Here is a 14950-nt window from a genome sequence, read left to right as displayed (position 1 = left end):
TGTTTTGGGTGATTGGCCCCCCACTCACACCCGCCTTGTCCTGGTGCTGCCCACTCACCTGCTCCACCATCCCACTGCATCCAGGCTCTCGTCGGGGCTAGCAACACCTCCACTGCCACCCATTGCCAGCGCCGCATCACCGACACCCGCTATGTTCTGTGCCGCCCCCTGCTGGTCAGTGCACATCATAGTGAGCAGTCAAACGACCACCCAAGGGGACAATTTGCATATTAGGTTTTTATTATATAGGATAAAGTCTGTCTCCCCCACTAATCTATAAGCTCCTTTGGAGCAAAGATCATGTCTATTGTTTATAACTACCCAGTCTGTGGTATTTTGTTATAGCAGCCCAAATGAACTGAAACATACTCAGTGGGTAGTCAACAAATATTAATTAACCATGAACAAAAAGCATTTTTTTTATTTTTATGGTTACAACTTCAAAAAGAATATTTCTGACAAAATTAGTGCATTAATAATTTATAAAAACAATTTTTAGATTTTTCCATAGGTAACTATAAAACCAAGTGTGTCAAGTGAGATTTCTTGAGTGTAAAAAATTGAGAATTAGAACACACTGAAAACAAAAATAAAATAAACAAAAATCTCAGAATTTTAGATGGATTCTATTTATTTTTATCCAATTGCAAAAGGCTCAGAAATTCCACTTGGATGATTATTTGATAAATGTCTGTCTCCTCCAATAAATTGTAAGTTAATTATATATTCAGCATAATCAAACCAGAATAGTGTCAATCTACATACAGAAGACTTTACAGGAAATGGAGAATTTGATGCTAACACCTTTTCTCATTCCTGGCTTTCAGAAGGCCTAGTAACATTAAACAGAAATGACTGAATGTTCTTAATATGAGTTTCTCAAAGAATTCATAATACTTTGCATAAATCCTGAAATAATTTTTTTTTTAATTTGTATGTTACCAATCATGCCTTTAAGCTAATGACTCTTGGGGAAAACTTAACTGTAGAAAAATCTGGGCAGTTTCTATTACTAACATGATGTTACAAAAATAAATATTAAAACAAGAAAACATTATAAAACATTTCTCTCTCATAGTTATCTCCATTCTCCCCTTTCTGAAAAATCTCTCGCTTTGTATTTAAATTCTAAAGTAGTCCCTAGGAAGAGAAGTTGGTTTCATGTTCATTCATTAAAGTAGTTCACTATTTTGATCATTTTAAAATGGATCAAAATCAAGGCTTTCTATTTAAAAATGTTGGTTTCACATATATTGCTGAAAGAAGAAATCATCTGGGTATGATATCCTGTACTGGTGAAAGTTAGTATTCATAGAACCATAATGAAGATCATTTGAAAAGGGGGAAGATGACTAAGTTTGTTTTAATTCTCTCATGATTTCTGCTACACAGGAAAAGTCAAAGCAAAACTATAGAGAACAGACATGCAGCAGCGAGTTGCTGGAGAATGATGGGAAACATACAGAGAAGATGGAAGATTGTTTCCCTTTATAGTATTAACATTGTTCCTTCAAAGCATCCTTTTACAATTTCCTTCCCTTGACACCACCTTTTCCTCTATCTTCATTTCTAAACCTCAGTCACTTAATGGCTGTGCCCAATTTATCCTATAGTTTTCTATGAGCGATTTATCTCCCTCTCCTGTCATTATAACTATAAGGTCTTCTTGACAGAGTGAACGATCAATCTGGGAATAGGCTCTGAAAAACCTAGTGAGCTGACCAATGAGTTGTGATGTGATGGCAAAGGCAGCATAATGTGCTCTGGATGACTGAGCACTGAAACAGTCCCTAGTGTGCTGTGGAGGCTAGTGATCTCTTCTCTAAGGACAAAACCCAATTGGCTAACCTATGGAATTAAGGGCCTGGTACAGGTTCTGAAGACCTTGTAGGCCAACACCAGACACATAAGAACTAACACTAACAATCTAGGGGAAAAAGCACACCGTTTAATCAGATTACTAGCTAGAAGCATTTAATTCTAACCCATAGCATTCATTATTACATGGTTCCATTAGAACAGAAACACTGGAAATATTTCCTGTCCTTTCTACAGTTAACATGATACTTTGTACAAAACGCTACTGAGATGAGTACTAATAAAAAGCACAGACAATAATATATGAAAGTGCTCTTCAAACAGTAAAATCTTATACAACTCTATATTGTTATTATTAATAATATTCTTCCCAGCATACATTGGCCTCATGTGGAAAATCCTCCATCTTTATGAATACATTCAATATTCGAAGCTAATTTCTTTTGCTTTCCAGAAAGAAAGAAAAAATACAACAAAAGAAAAAATTAGGCTCTTTATGGAAATTTAATTATAAACATAGAAGAAATACTGTATGCCACAAAGAGAAAATAAATATGACAAGGATAAAATATATGCTTAAATTAGTATATGTAGTGATGTAACATCTCATATATCAAAGACCTAAAAAGCTAAGTATATAACATTTATAAAGAACAAGAAAGAGAAAATAAGTTGCTGAAAAAAATGTACATAAACACTTTCTAAGACAACACTCATCAAAGTAAATAAAATCTTTAAATGCATATTACCTCCTGGTAAATGGTATTTGTTTTACCCAAAGGAGATAAAAACGAGCACACACAAAGAACAAGAGAGAGAAAATTCACAGAACATTACAACAAGATGATTCACCATAAAGCTTTGAAACTTGTTTTATTAGAAAATAACATTTTAAGTATGCTTACTGCTCAGTAATAGTTTGTTATATGAGGAGAAGGTAGTGGAAGAACAGTAAAATAAAATGTTATGAGAACTCACAAGGTCAAGGTACAATCCCTACTTCTCTTAACAAAAAATAATATGGAACTTAGAAAAACAATAGAAAAGACAGAACCACTGGGCCTAGCCTCTTGCAGTAACTATGATTAGACTATTGATCAGGGACTAGTGCTGACCTAAATAAAGAGTAACCAGTACCCAAGATGACTCATGCGAATGTGCTTTGTGAACAATAAGCCTCACTTGTACGAGCTGCCCTCACAGAATGGACCTGTTTTCTTCCTGGATCTCTATTTAATGAACTAGAAAAACAGCTCTTAAATAAATTTAAAAATTTAGTATATATGTCTGACTTTTAGACATAGAAGATCATTTTTCATAACTATGGAACCACATTTAATTGAGTTGTATTTGGGCCAGTGATTTTTAAAACTATAATATCTTTTTTAAGTTAAAATGTTTAAAAATTAATAAAATCTTATACTACTCTATATTGTTATTATTAATATTTTATTAATTTTTTCATAGCAAAAATGAAGTAGAAATTCAGCTTCTGGATGACAAAAATGACCAAATTATAATTTAAAAGACACTGGAAAGTCAAAAGAATCGAATAAGTTATTCGTCTTATTTATCCATGTCCTCTATTTATAATTTGCTTCTGAACTCTGATGAGGAGAATTATATAGTTTCAAAAATACATTAATTCCCTGGCAGAAAAGCAAGAATATTCTCATGGATGCTAAACTCACTGGAAAGGGTGAGTATACATTCAAGAAAAACACTGCGATGATTTAAAAATGCAATATAATAATTACTATAATTATACAGTTGTTTATCTACATACATGTAAATATTTTAATAGTACCATATCATTGTGGAAAAATGAGCATGAATATGTCATTGTCCTTTTTAGTTATAAACAATACATTCACTTCTAAAACTTTAAGCAGCTGTTAAACTATATAACATTAAAGGCACGATTGAGTAGATAAGCAAAAGTTTATTTCTGGGTTCTCTATTCTATTTCATTGGTTTATATGTCTGATGTTATGCCAGTACCACAGCTTTGGTAATTATAGCTTTATAGTAACTTTTGAAATCAGGAATTAGGAGTCCTCCAGGTTTGTTTGTTTTTTCCTTATTGATTAAGGTATTACATATGTGTCCTTACACCCCATTACCCGTCCCCCTGCTCATGCCCTCACCCCCCTGGTGCCTGTGTCCATTGCTTAGGCTTATATGCATGCATACAAGTCCTTTGGTTGATCTCTTCCCCTTACCCCGATCCTACCTACCTTCCCTCTGAGGTTTGAAGGTCTGATCAATGCTTCTCTGTCTCTGGATCTGTTATTCTTTCTCAAAATTGTTTTGATTATTTGGTGTCCCTTGAGATTCCATATAATTTTCAGAATGGGTTTTCTATTTCTGCAGTAAACATCATTGGGATTTTGATATGAATTCAGTGAAACTGTAGGGCATTTTGGGTAGTATTGATATTTTAACCTTATTAAGTATTCTAATCCATGAATATGAGATGTGTTTCTTTTTTAATGACTTCTTTAATTTCTTTCAGCAATATTTTGTAGTTATCATTGTACAAGTTTCTCACCTCCTTGATTAATTTCTAAGCATTTTATTATTTTTATGCTATTACAGATAAAATTGTTTTTGTAGTTTCCTTTTCAGATTATTCATTATTTATGTATAGTAAATTCAGCGCATATACTTTGTATCTGCTACATTACTGGAATAATTTATTGGTTCTAGCATTTTTTGTGTGTAAAATCTATATGGATCACATCATGTGCAAACAGAACATTTTACTTCTTCCCTTCCAATTTAAATGCCTTTCCCTTCTTTTTCTTGCCTAATTGCTCCAAATACAGCTTCCAGTGCTATGTTGAATAGAAGTGATGAAAGCAGGCATTTTTGCTCTGTTTATAATCTTAGAGGAAATGCTTTCAGTTTCACCATTGAGTTCAATATTTTCACTATGGATTTTTATATGAGATTTTATTAAGTTGAGGTAGTGCCCTTCTATTCACAATTTGTTGAGTGTTTTTATCATGAAAGGATATTGAGTATTGTCAAATGTTTTTCTGCTCACTTGAGATGAGTATTTTATTTTACCTTTCATTTTTTTGATGTGGCTTATTATCTTTATCAAATTTTATGTTGAACTATCCTTGCATTCCAAAAATAAATCCCACTTGGTCATGGTGTATAAGCCATCAGGTTTAGAACTTTATCATAAGATTTTTGATTACTATTCAATCTCCTTATAATTTATAAGTATATTCAAATTATCTTATTTCTCCATGACTTAGTTGTAGTAGGGTTTGTGTTTCTAGGAATGTGTTTATTTCATCTAGATTATCCAACATGTTGACATACAAATGTTCATAGTATTCTCATATAATCCTTTCTATTTCTGTAGAATTGATAGTAATATCCCCATCTTCAATTCAGTAATTTGAATCTTCTTTTCTTAGCCCATCAAAATAAGATTGTCAACTTTGTTAATCCCTTCCATTTGATTTAGTTGATTTTCTGTTTTTCTACTCCATATTTCATTTACCTCTGCTCTAATCTTTATGATTTCTTTCCCTCTGCTTCAAGATTAGTTAGTTCTTCTTTATCTAGTTCTTTACATTTTAAAGTTAGGTTGTTGATTTGAGCTCTTCCTTATTATATATATATATTTGATATTTTTATGGTAGCTTGAAATATATATATATATACATATATATATATTTATTTAGTTGATTTTAGAGAGGAAGGGAGAGTGAGAGAGAGAGAAACATCAATGATGAAAGAGAATCACTGATTGGCTGTCTTTCTTGTTTTTTTTTAATTTAACTATTTATAGCAATAAATTTTACCATTTATTGCTTTCGCTGATGTCATAAATTTTGTTATGTTGTGTTTTTGTTTTCATTTATCTTTAAGTATGTTCTAATTTCTCTTGCGATTTCTTCTTTGATCCACTAGTTGCTTAAGAGTGTATTGTTTAATTTGCACAAATTCATGAATTTTCCAGTTTCATCCTATTACTGATTTCTAACTTATACCATTAAGCTCAGGAAAAATACTTTGTATATCTATCTTTAAAATCTACTGAAAGTTAATTTATGGCCTAACATATGGTCTATACTGAAAAATATCTAATGTCCACCTGAGACAAATATGTATGCTGTTGTTGTTGTGTAGAATATTCTATGTAGGTCTGTTAGATCTAGTTAGTTTATTAAGTTCTCTATTTCCTTACTTATATTCTGTCTGGTTGTTCTATAGACTATTGTGAGTGGGGTATTGAAGTATCTAACTATTGCTGTAATACTATTTCTCCCTTCAATTATGTAAGTTTTTGTTTCACATATTTTCCTGATCTGACCTTAGATTTATGCATCTAATGGTTACAGTGATAATGGTTATATCTTCTTGCTATATTGAATCTTTAATTAATATATTTATTAATATACAACATGCTCTTCTGATTTTATTAAAATTCTCTTTCCATTGCTATTTAATTAAAAATTAAGCTGAGATTCTAGGAAGACTATTAAAAAGAAAAACAACTTTATATTTCATAATTATCTGTGTATCTAAATTGTGCAAAAGAAAAATACTGATGCTGATTTCAAAGCACCTCAGTGTTCTATGATTGACTTTGTAACAAGTAAATTACATAAACAAAGTTATGATACACAACACCCTTTTTTATCTGTTTTATATTTGAGATGGATCGTTTATTAGAGAGAGGAGGATGGAGAAACATAAAACATAAGTGTTAACTAGGGGATTCTAATGAGAAAAGGAATAAAATTCTAGACTATACTAATTTTCAGAATTGCCAAGTGAAATGTTTTACTATTATATTATTCATTAATATTTAATAACATCAATCATTAGAGTCAAATCCAGCATTGTTCACACCAGCTGGAGAGAGCCAGCTACACCAAATTTCTTCCTAATGCTACACTCAGTGACATCAGGGTGGTAGCTTGAAATGGGCCATACTAGGAATATAGAAATCATGGAAATCTGCAAACAAAATAAATCAGGGGTTTTGTCTTTTTAAATCCACACCCTCTCCCAGCCCTCAGCAAGGTGTTAAATATATACCAGTGCAACACTGGAAATATCACACTCCAGAAGGTATTTTGATACAAAGGTCACTTAAATAGCTACATGATTTTTTAAGACAGAAACATTTTTCAAATAAAATAAAATGTGAAATGAAAATTTGCTTCAAAGAGGCCTATAAAAAATAACAGAAAGGAGCTCTTCCTGTAAGCTCCCTGAGTTGACCTCTAAAAATAGTTCGCTATTTGCTTGATTCAGAAAACTGCACAAAATCATTTAAATCAAGAGGTTCAAATTTTCATTTTAAGAAAGTCCATAAAACTGCCCAGGTCATCAAGGTTATGCCCAACCGGAAAGCCACCAAGTACCTTAAGGATGTCACTTTACAGAAGCAATGTGTGAGATTCCATTGTTACAATGATGAAGTCGGTAGGTGTAGGGCCGGACACAGAGTCGGTGGCCCAAAGAGAGTGCTGAATTTTTGCTGCACATGCTTAAAAATGTAGAGAGCAATGCTGAACTTAAGGCTGTAGATGTAGATTCTCCATCATGAACACACCCAGGTAAACAAAGCTCCCAAGATTTGACAAAAAACTTAGAGACCTCATGGTCAGATTAACCCATACATAAACTCTCCCTGCATGTTGACATAATCCTTACTGAAAAAGAGCAGATTGTTCCTAAACCAGAACAGGAGTTTACACAGAAAAAAAAAAAAAATTATGAAAAGAAAACACTAAATCTAGAAAATCTATTCCATCTGAAATTTTAATAGTTCTTTAAAATTGAATGCATCACCCTACAGGTGCTATAGCACTGGTTCTATCTCTTAGAAAAGTCCCTAACTTTTTCAATAACTTCAGTTAAAACAAAATAAATTAAACTCCTCTTCTCTGTTATCAATCAACCTTAAATATTTAAAGAGAGCAAACATATAGTCTCAGGACTTTCTCTTTTATGTTTACTCTCCATTAAAGATTATAAAGATTTTCAAATAAAACAAGTGAAATACTGCTAATGATCTTTTTAAAAAATCCATTATACAGAGCACAATAAATTTTTTATAAAGAAAATGATCATATATGATATCATGAGAACTTTGGAGAATTTAGTAATTATGAAGTATTAAAATTTTAGAATAGTAAATAGATAAGATACTATACATACTTTGAATATTTATAAACACAACCTTACAACCTTGGCCTGATGTTTATCGTAACCTATTTTGCATCAGTTTAGATCAGTTCACTTTCTCTGCCCTAGTGTCTGTTCCTTCACCAGGTTTTTTTAATTACTTCATCAGACTTGGCCTGCCATTCTGAGGCTACAATCATAGGAAAGTTGTGGGCCAGAGTAGGTACCTCAGTACCCAAGGACATTCCTTTTATTGGTGTCTCCAGTTTACTTGGACTTTTATATGTTCCCTTAAAAATCATTACAAACTAACCATGTTGTAGACCTTGTACTAGGCAGTGAAGATATAATGGCAAATAAGATAAATATGTTCATGACTTCATGGAGAGCAGTCTGCTGCAAGAGATGCCACTGAACAAATAATCTCATAAAAATTACAATTATAAATTATCGTAAGTGCTATGAGAGAAAAGTATATGACTCCATGAATGTGTAACAGAGAGACCCACTTTCTCTGGAAACTCAGAAAAAGTTTCCCTGATAAAATTAAATTTGACTCAAGACCTAAGAGATGATGATGAGGAGAGTTCCAAGCAGAGAAAGGAGTACTTTTCCACTTCCAGACATGTTGGGTCCTTCTTTGCTGAAATTTTTATTTCTATATTTGCTGTCTCTTGGCATTTTTCTCTTGAATTTTATTGAATTAGCTATGAATTCTGATCTTCTATCCCCATAATAATAACAGCAAATATTTATGGAACACATACTACTGGGAAGATAACATTCTAAGCAATTTATATACATAAACTCATCTAACCTCATAGTGACTATGCTGAGGTAGGTTATATTTCCCCATTTTATAGATGAGGAATCTGAGGCATAACCATGAGAAGTTACTTGTCTAAAATTACAAAGCTGCTGGTACTAATCTTGCATGTTCCCTATCTCCTTCATAACATCACTCCAAGCCACCAAGATAAATTAGCACTACTAATGGAAAAGAATACCAAATTTCCTATACCCTCCCAAGTGCCACCATCTTCAATTAGGCTGGATCATGCTTATTTTCTCTAGTTTTTAGAAATTAGGAATAAAAAATTGACCATGGTAGCCTACATTCAAACATCTCCAGGAACAAGAAAAATGTTCTTAGAAAAAGTAATACATTCTTACAAAGTGATTGATTCAAAAAATGAAATAATAAAAACTGGTCAAGGAGAAAGAATTATATTTATTTAATTCCTTCTGTACCTCTCAAGGGAGATCAAGAGGAATTTTTTTTTTCTTTTAAATCAATCTCATGTTTTGCATGTATTTGCAAAGCTAAAATAATATATAGTAAATTGGCTAGAATGCAGAAGAAACTCCCCAAATCAATTATTTTCTTTAGGTAAGCATGTTTTAAAAAAAATTTTTAAAGGAAAAAAATTACTATTAGGTGACCAAGGCCTCACTCAAAACTATATCTACATTTTTTTAAGTTCTTGTTATGACCAAAAGTTTAATTTACAATTCACCATTGAAGGTGATGTGAAAAACAGTAATTAAGTGGGCGATTGATACAAGTGAGTGTGTGACTCATTGCTTGCAAAGGAAAATGATTTTGGGGAAAAGGCTCAGGAAGAGAAAAAGCAAATAATGGATTCTGCAAAAAATGCAGACCTTTCCTGTCCAAGGACTGTCACCAGTTCTTTATTACTTGAAGATTAAGGGAATAGTGAATAAAGCTGTCTGCCAGACAGCAGAAAAGGTAAGAAATAACATTGTCTCTAAGTGTACCTCACATAAAAGTATTCAGAAATACATTCATAAAATTAAACTTTATATAAAAAATTACTAGAAAACCCAACTCAAATCTGAACAATGGAAATGTCAAAATAAAGCAGTATTACATTTGTCAGGAACTTGAACAGAATGAAACAGCAGGGTAGGTCAAGTTGTAGGCTGTCTATAATTTTATTCCACTTTGTTTTAGAAAAACCACAGATCCAATACTGATTTAGTAGGAGACTTAGTGGCGTTTGTTTGTATTTGGTGGTTTTTCTACTTCATGGGTCAGTGTAAAATAAATTTGTTTTTCACTATTAGGTTTCACCAAATTAATGCCATTTCTTTCTCATTCCACAAGCCATTTAATTTAGTTTTACTTCTTTACTAACTGCCCCACCCTTCTCATATATATCTCAAATATCTATAATAATAAAAGTGTAATATGCTAATTAGACCAGGCAGCCGAACGACCTTCCAGATGTCATTCCAGACGTCCTTCTGGATGAAGCTGCAGCAGCAGGGGCCAAGGCAGAGGTGGTTAGGGGCAATCAGGCAGGCAGGCGAGCAGATAGGGGCGGTCAGGCAGGCAGGCAGAGTGGTTAGGGGTGATCAGGCAGGCAGGTGAGCAATTAGGAGCCAGTGGTCCCGGATTGCGAGAGGGTGCAGGCCGGGCTGAGGGATGCCCCCCCGCCCATGCACGAATTTTGTGCACAAGGCCTCTAGTATCGTATAATAGAGGCCCAGCATGCGAAATCACGCAGCCCCGCCCACCCGCCCACCACCCTGCTTTGCTTGCAGCCCTGCCCACCCACGCACACCTCACCATGCCCGCTGCGCCTGCCACCCTGCCGGTCACCCAGCCTTGCTGCGATCGGAGCCTAAGGGCTGTGGGGGGAGGGACCGAGGTGATACATGCGTTCTGGCCACTGGCCTTTTATAATATAGATATTTACATATACTTTATAAAAAAAAAAAATTTAGGTAAGGATATTGTTATCCTTGCATTATGAATCTTAAAGACAATGAAGAGAATTTCATTTTGATGAAGTCATATTTAACAGGTTTTATCCAACTTAATTTTTGTGTGTGTGTGTGTGTGTGTGTTTTTTTTTATTGCTTAAAGTATTACAAAGGGTATTACATATGTGTCCATTTTATCCCCCCGCCCTAGACAGTCCCCTAGCCTCCCCTATCCCCCAATGTCTTATGTCCACTGGTTATGCTTATATGCATGCATACAAGTCCTTTAGTTGATCTCTTACCCCCCTACCTCCTGCCCCCCAACCCTCCCCGGCCTTCCTGCTGCAGTTTGACAATCTGTTTGAGGCAGCTCTGCCTCTGTATCTATTATTGTTCAAAAGTTTATAATGGTCTCTATTATCCATGAATGAGTGAGATCATGTGGTATTTTTCCTTCATTGACTGGCTTATTTCACTTAGCATAATGCTCTCCAGTTCCATCCATGACGTTGCAAATGGTAAGAGTTCCTTCCTTTTTAGAGCAGCATAGTATTCCATCGTGTAGATGTACCACGGTTTTCTAATCCATTCATCTACTGATGGGCACTTAGGCTGTTTCCAGATCTTAGCTATGGTGAATTGTGCTGCTATGAACATAGGGGTGCATATATCCTTTCTGATTGGTGTTTCTGGTTTCTTGGGATATATTCCTAGAAGTGGGATCACAGGGTCAAATGGGAGTTCCATTTTCAGTTTTTTAAGGAAACTCCATACTGTCTTCCATAGTGGCTGCACCAGTCTGCATTCCCACCAGCAGTGCACAAGTGTTCCTTTTTCTCCACATCCTCTCCAGCACTTGTCGTTTGTTGATTTGTTGATGATAGCCAGTCTGACAGGTGTGAGATGGTACCTCATTGTTGTTTTGATTTGCATCTCTCGGATGATTAGTGACTTTGAGCATGTTTTCATATGTCTCTTGGCTTTCTGAATGTCCTCTTTTGAAAGGTGTCTATTTAGGTCCTTTGCCCATTTTTTGATTGGATTGTTTATCTTCCTTTTGTTAAGTTGTATGAGTTCCCTATAAATTTTGGAGATAAGGCCCTTATCGGATATGACATTGGCAAATATGTTTTCCCACACAGTGGGTTTTCTCGTTGTTTTGTTGATGGTTTCTTTTGCTGTGCAGAAGCTTTTTATTTTGATGTAGTCCCATTTGTTCATTTTCTCTTTAGTTTCAAGTGCCCTAGGAGCTGTATCAGTGAAGAAATTGCTTCGGCATATGTCTGAGATTTTGTTGCCTTTGGATTCTTCTAGAATTTTTATAGTTTCCTGTCGTACATTTAAGTCCTTTATCCATTTTGAGTTTATTTTTGTGTATGGTGTCAGTTGGTGGTCTAGTTTCATTTTCTTGCATATATCTGTCCAATTTTCCCAGCACCATTTATTGAAGAGACTATCTTGGCTCCATTGTATGTTCTTGCCTCCTTTGTCAAATATTAATTGAGCATATTGGTTTGGGCCGATTTCTGGGCTCTCTATTCTATTCCATTGATCTATATGCCTATTCTTGTGGCAGTACCAGGCAGTTTTGAGAACAGTGGCTTTGTAATACATCTTGATATCTGGTATTGAGATCCCACCTACTTTGGTCTTTTTCAGGATTGCTGCAGCTATTCGGGGTCTTTTTTTATTCCAGATGAATTTTTGGAGAGTTCGTTCTAGATCTCTGAAGTATGCCGTTGGTATTTTAATGGGAAGTGCATTGAATTTATAGATTGCTTTGGGTAGTATGGACATTTTAATGATGTTGATTCTACCAATCCATGAACACGGTATGTTCTTCCATCTGTTTATGTCTTCCTCTATATCTTTTTTCAACGTCCTGTAGTTTTCTGAGTAGAGGTCTTTTACCTCTTTAGTTAAGTTTATTCCTAGGTAGCTTAATTTTTTTGGTGCGATGGTAAACGGGATTGTTTTTATAATCTCTCTTTCTGAAAGTTCACTATTGGTGTATAGAAATGCCTCGGATTTCTTGGGGTTAATTTTGTATCCTGCTACATTGCCAAATTCATGTATTAAGTCCAGTAGCTTTTTGATGGAGTCTCTAGGGTTTTGTATGTATAATATCATGTCGTCTGCAAATAAGGACAGTTTTACTTCCTCTTTTCCAATTTGGATGCCTTTTATTTCTTCTTCTTGCCGAATTGCAATGGCTAACACTTCCAGTACTATGTTGAACAGGAGTGGTGAGAGGGGGCATCCCTGTCTTGTTCCTGTTCTTAGGGGAAATGGTGTTAGTTTTTGTCCATTGAGTATGATGTTGGCTGTGGGCCTGTCATATATGGCTTTTATTATGTTGAGGTATGATCCTTCTACTCCCACCTTGCTGAGAGCTTTTATCAAAAATGGGTGTTGAATTTTGTCAAATGCTTTTTCTGCATCAATTGATATGACCATGTGGTTTTTTTCTTTCAATTTGTTTATGTGATGTATCACGTTTATTGATTTGCGGATATTGTACCATCCTTGCATCCCTGGGATAAATCCTACTTGGTCATGGTGTATGATCTTTCTGATGTACTGCTGGATCCGATTTGCTAAGATTTTGTTGAGGATTTTGGCATCTATGTTCATGAGGGATATTGGCCTGTAATTCTCTTTCATTGTGTTGTCTTTACCTGGTTTTGGTATTAGGGTGATACTGGCTTCATAGAATGAGCTTGGAAGTGTTCCTTCCTCTTGAATTTTTTGTAGTAGTCTGAGGAGGATAGGTTTTAGTTCTTCCTTGAATGTTTGGTAAAACTCCCCTGTGAAGCCGTCTGGTCCTGGGCTTTTGTTTGCTGGAAGCTTTTTGATGACTGCTTCAATTTCTTCCATAGTTATTGGCCTGTTGAGATTTTTAGATTCTTCCTGATTGAGTTTTGGAATGTTGTATTTTTCTAGGAATTTGTCCATTTCCTCCAGGTTGTCTAGTTTGTTGGAGTAGAGCTGTCCATAGTATTTTTTAACAATCATTTGTATTTCTGTGGAGTCTGTTGTTATTTCGCCTCTATCGTTTCTGATTTTGTTTATTTGGGTCCTCTCTCTTTGCTTCTTGGTGAGTCTGGCTAGAGGTTTGTCAATCTTGTTTATCCTTTCAAAGAACCAGCTCTTGGTTTCATTGATTTTCTGTATTGTTTTTTTGGTCTCTATGTCATTTATTTCTGCTCTAATCTTTATTATCTCCTTCCTTCTGCTCACTCTGGGGTTTTCTTGTTGCTCTCTTTCTAATTCTTTGAGTTGTAGAGTTAGATGATTTACTACCATTTTTTCTTGTTTGTTGAGATAGGCCTGTAGAGCTATAAACTTCCCTCTCAGGACTGCTTTCATTGTGTCCCATAGGTTTTGGATTGTTGTGTTTTCATTGTCATTAGTTTCCAGGATGTTTCGAATTTCTTCTTTGATTTCATTGGTAACCCAATCAATATTTAATAGCATGCTATTCAGCTTCTGGGTGTTTGAGCATTTTGGGTTGTTTTTATTGTAGTTTATTTCTAATATTATGCCATCGTGGTCTGCGAAGACGCTTTTTATGATTTCAATTTTCTTGAATTTGGGGATACTTTGCTTGTGACCCAATATATGGTCTATTTTTGAATATGTCCTATGAGCATTTGAGTAGAATGTATATTCCCTGGCTTTCGGGTGAAGTGTTCTGAAGATGTCTATTAAGTCCATCTGATCTAGTGAGTCATTTAGGATTGCTGTATCTTTGCTGATTATTTGTCTAGAGGACTTATCCAGTGCTGTCAGTGGTGTATTAAAGTCCCCAACTATGATTGTATTGTTGTCGATGTCTCCTTTGATATCTTCCAGGAGTTTTTTTATGAATTTGGGTGCTCCTGCATTGGGTGCATATATGTTTACCAGGATTATATCTTCTTGTTGTATTGATCCCTTTAGTATTATGAAGTGGCCTTCCTTATCTCTTGTTATGGCCTTCACTTTGAGGTCTATTTTGTCCGATATAAGTATTGCTACCCCAGCTTTCTTTTCCTTTCCATTTGCCTGAAAGATATTTTTCCATCCTTTCACTTTCAGTCTGTGTGAGTCCCTTCTAATGAGGTGGGTTTCTTGTAGACAGCAGATGTATGGGTCATGTTTTTTTATCCATTCAGCCACTCGATGTCTTTTGTTTGGAGCATTTAGTCCGTTTACGTTTAAAGTTATTATTGAAAGGTACTTGTTTGTAGGCATTTCT

General features: G+C 34.8%; 1 protein-coding gene across 2 annotated transcripts in view; it reads right to left on the bottom strand.

Annotated features, from left to right (window-relative positions):
• METTL15 (methyltransferase like 15) overlaps nt 1-14950 on the bottom strand; it is a 194845-nt gene that overhangs the window by 167566 nt on the left and 12329 nt on the right. The window lies entirely within an intron of this gene.

The sequence above is a fragment of the Myotis myotis genome, unplaced genomic scaffold, assembly GCF_014108235.1.
Source record: "Myotis myotis isolate mMyoMyo1 unplaced genomic scaffold, mMyoMyo1.p scaffold_m19_p_10, whole genome shotgun sequence".
NCBI classification, from domain to species: domain Eukaryota; kingdom Metazoa; phylum Chordata; class Mammalia; order Chiroptera; family Vespertilionidae; genus Myotis; species Myotis myotis.
This window is presented reverse-complemented; position numbering and strand designations above follow the sequence as displayed.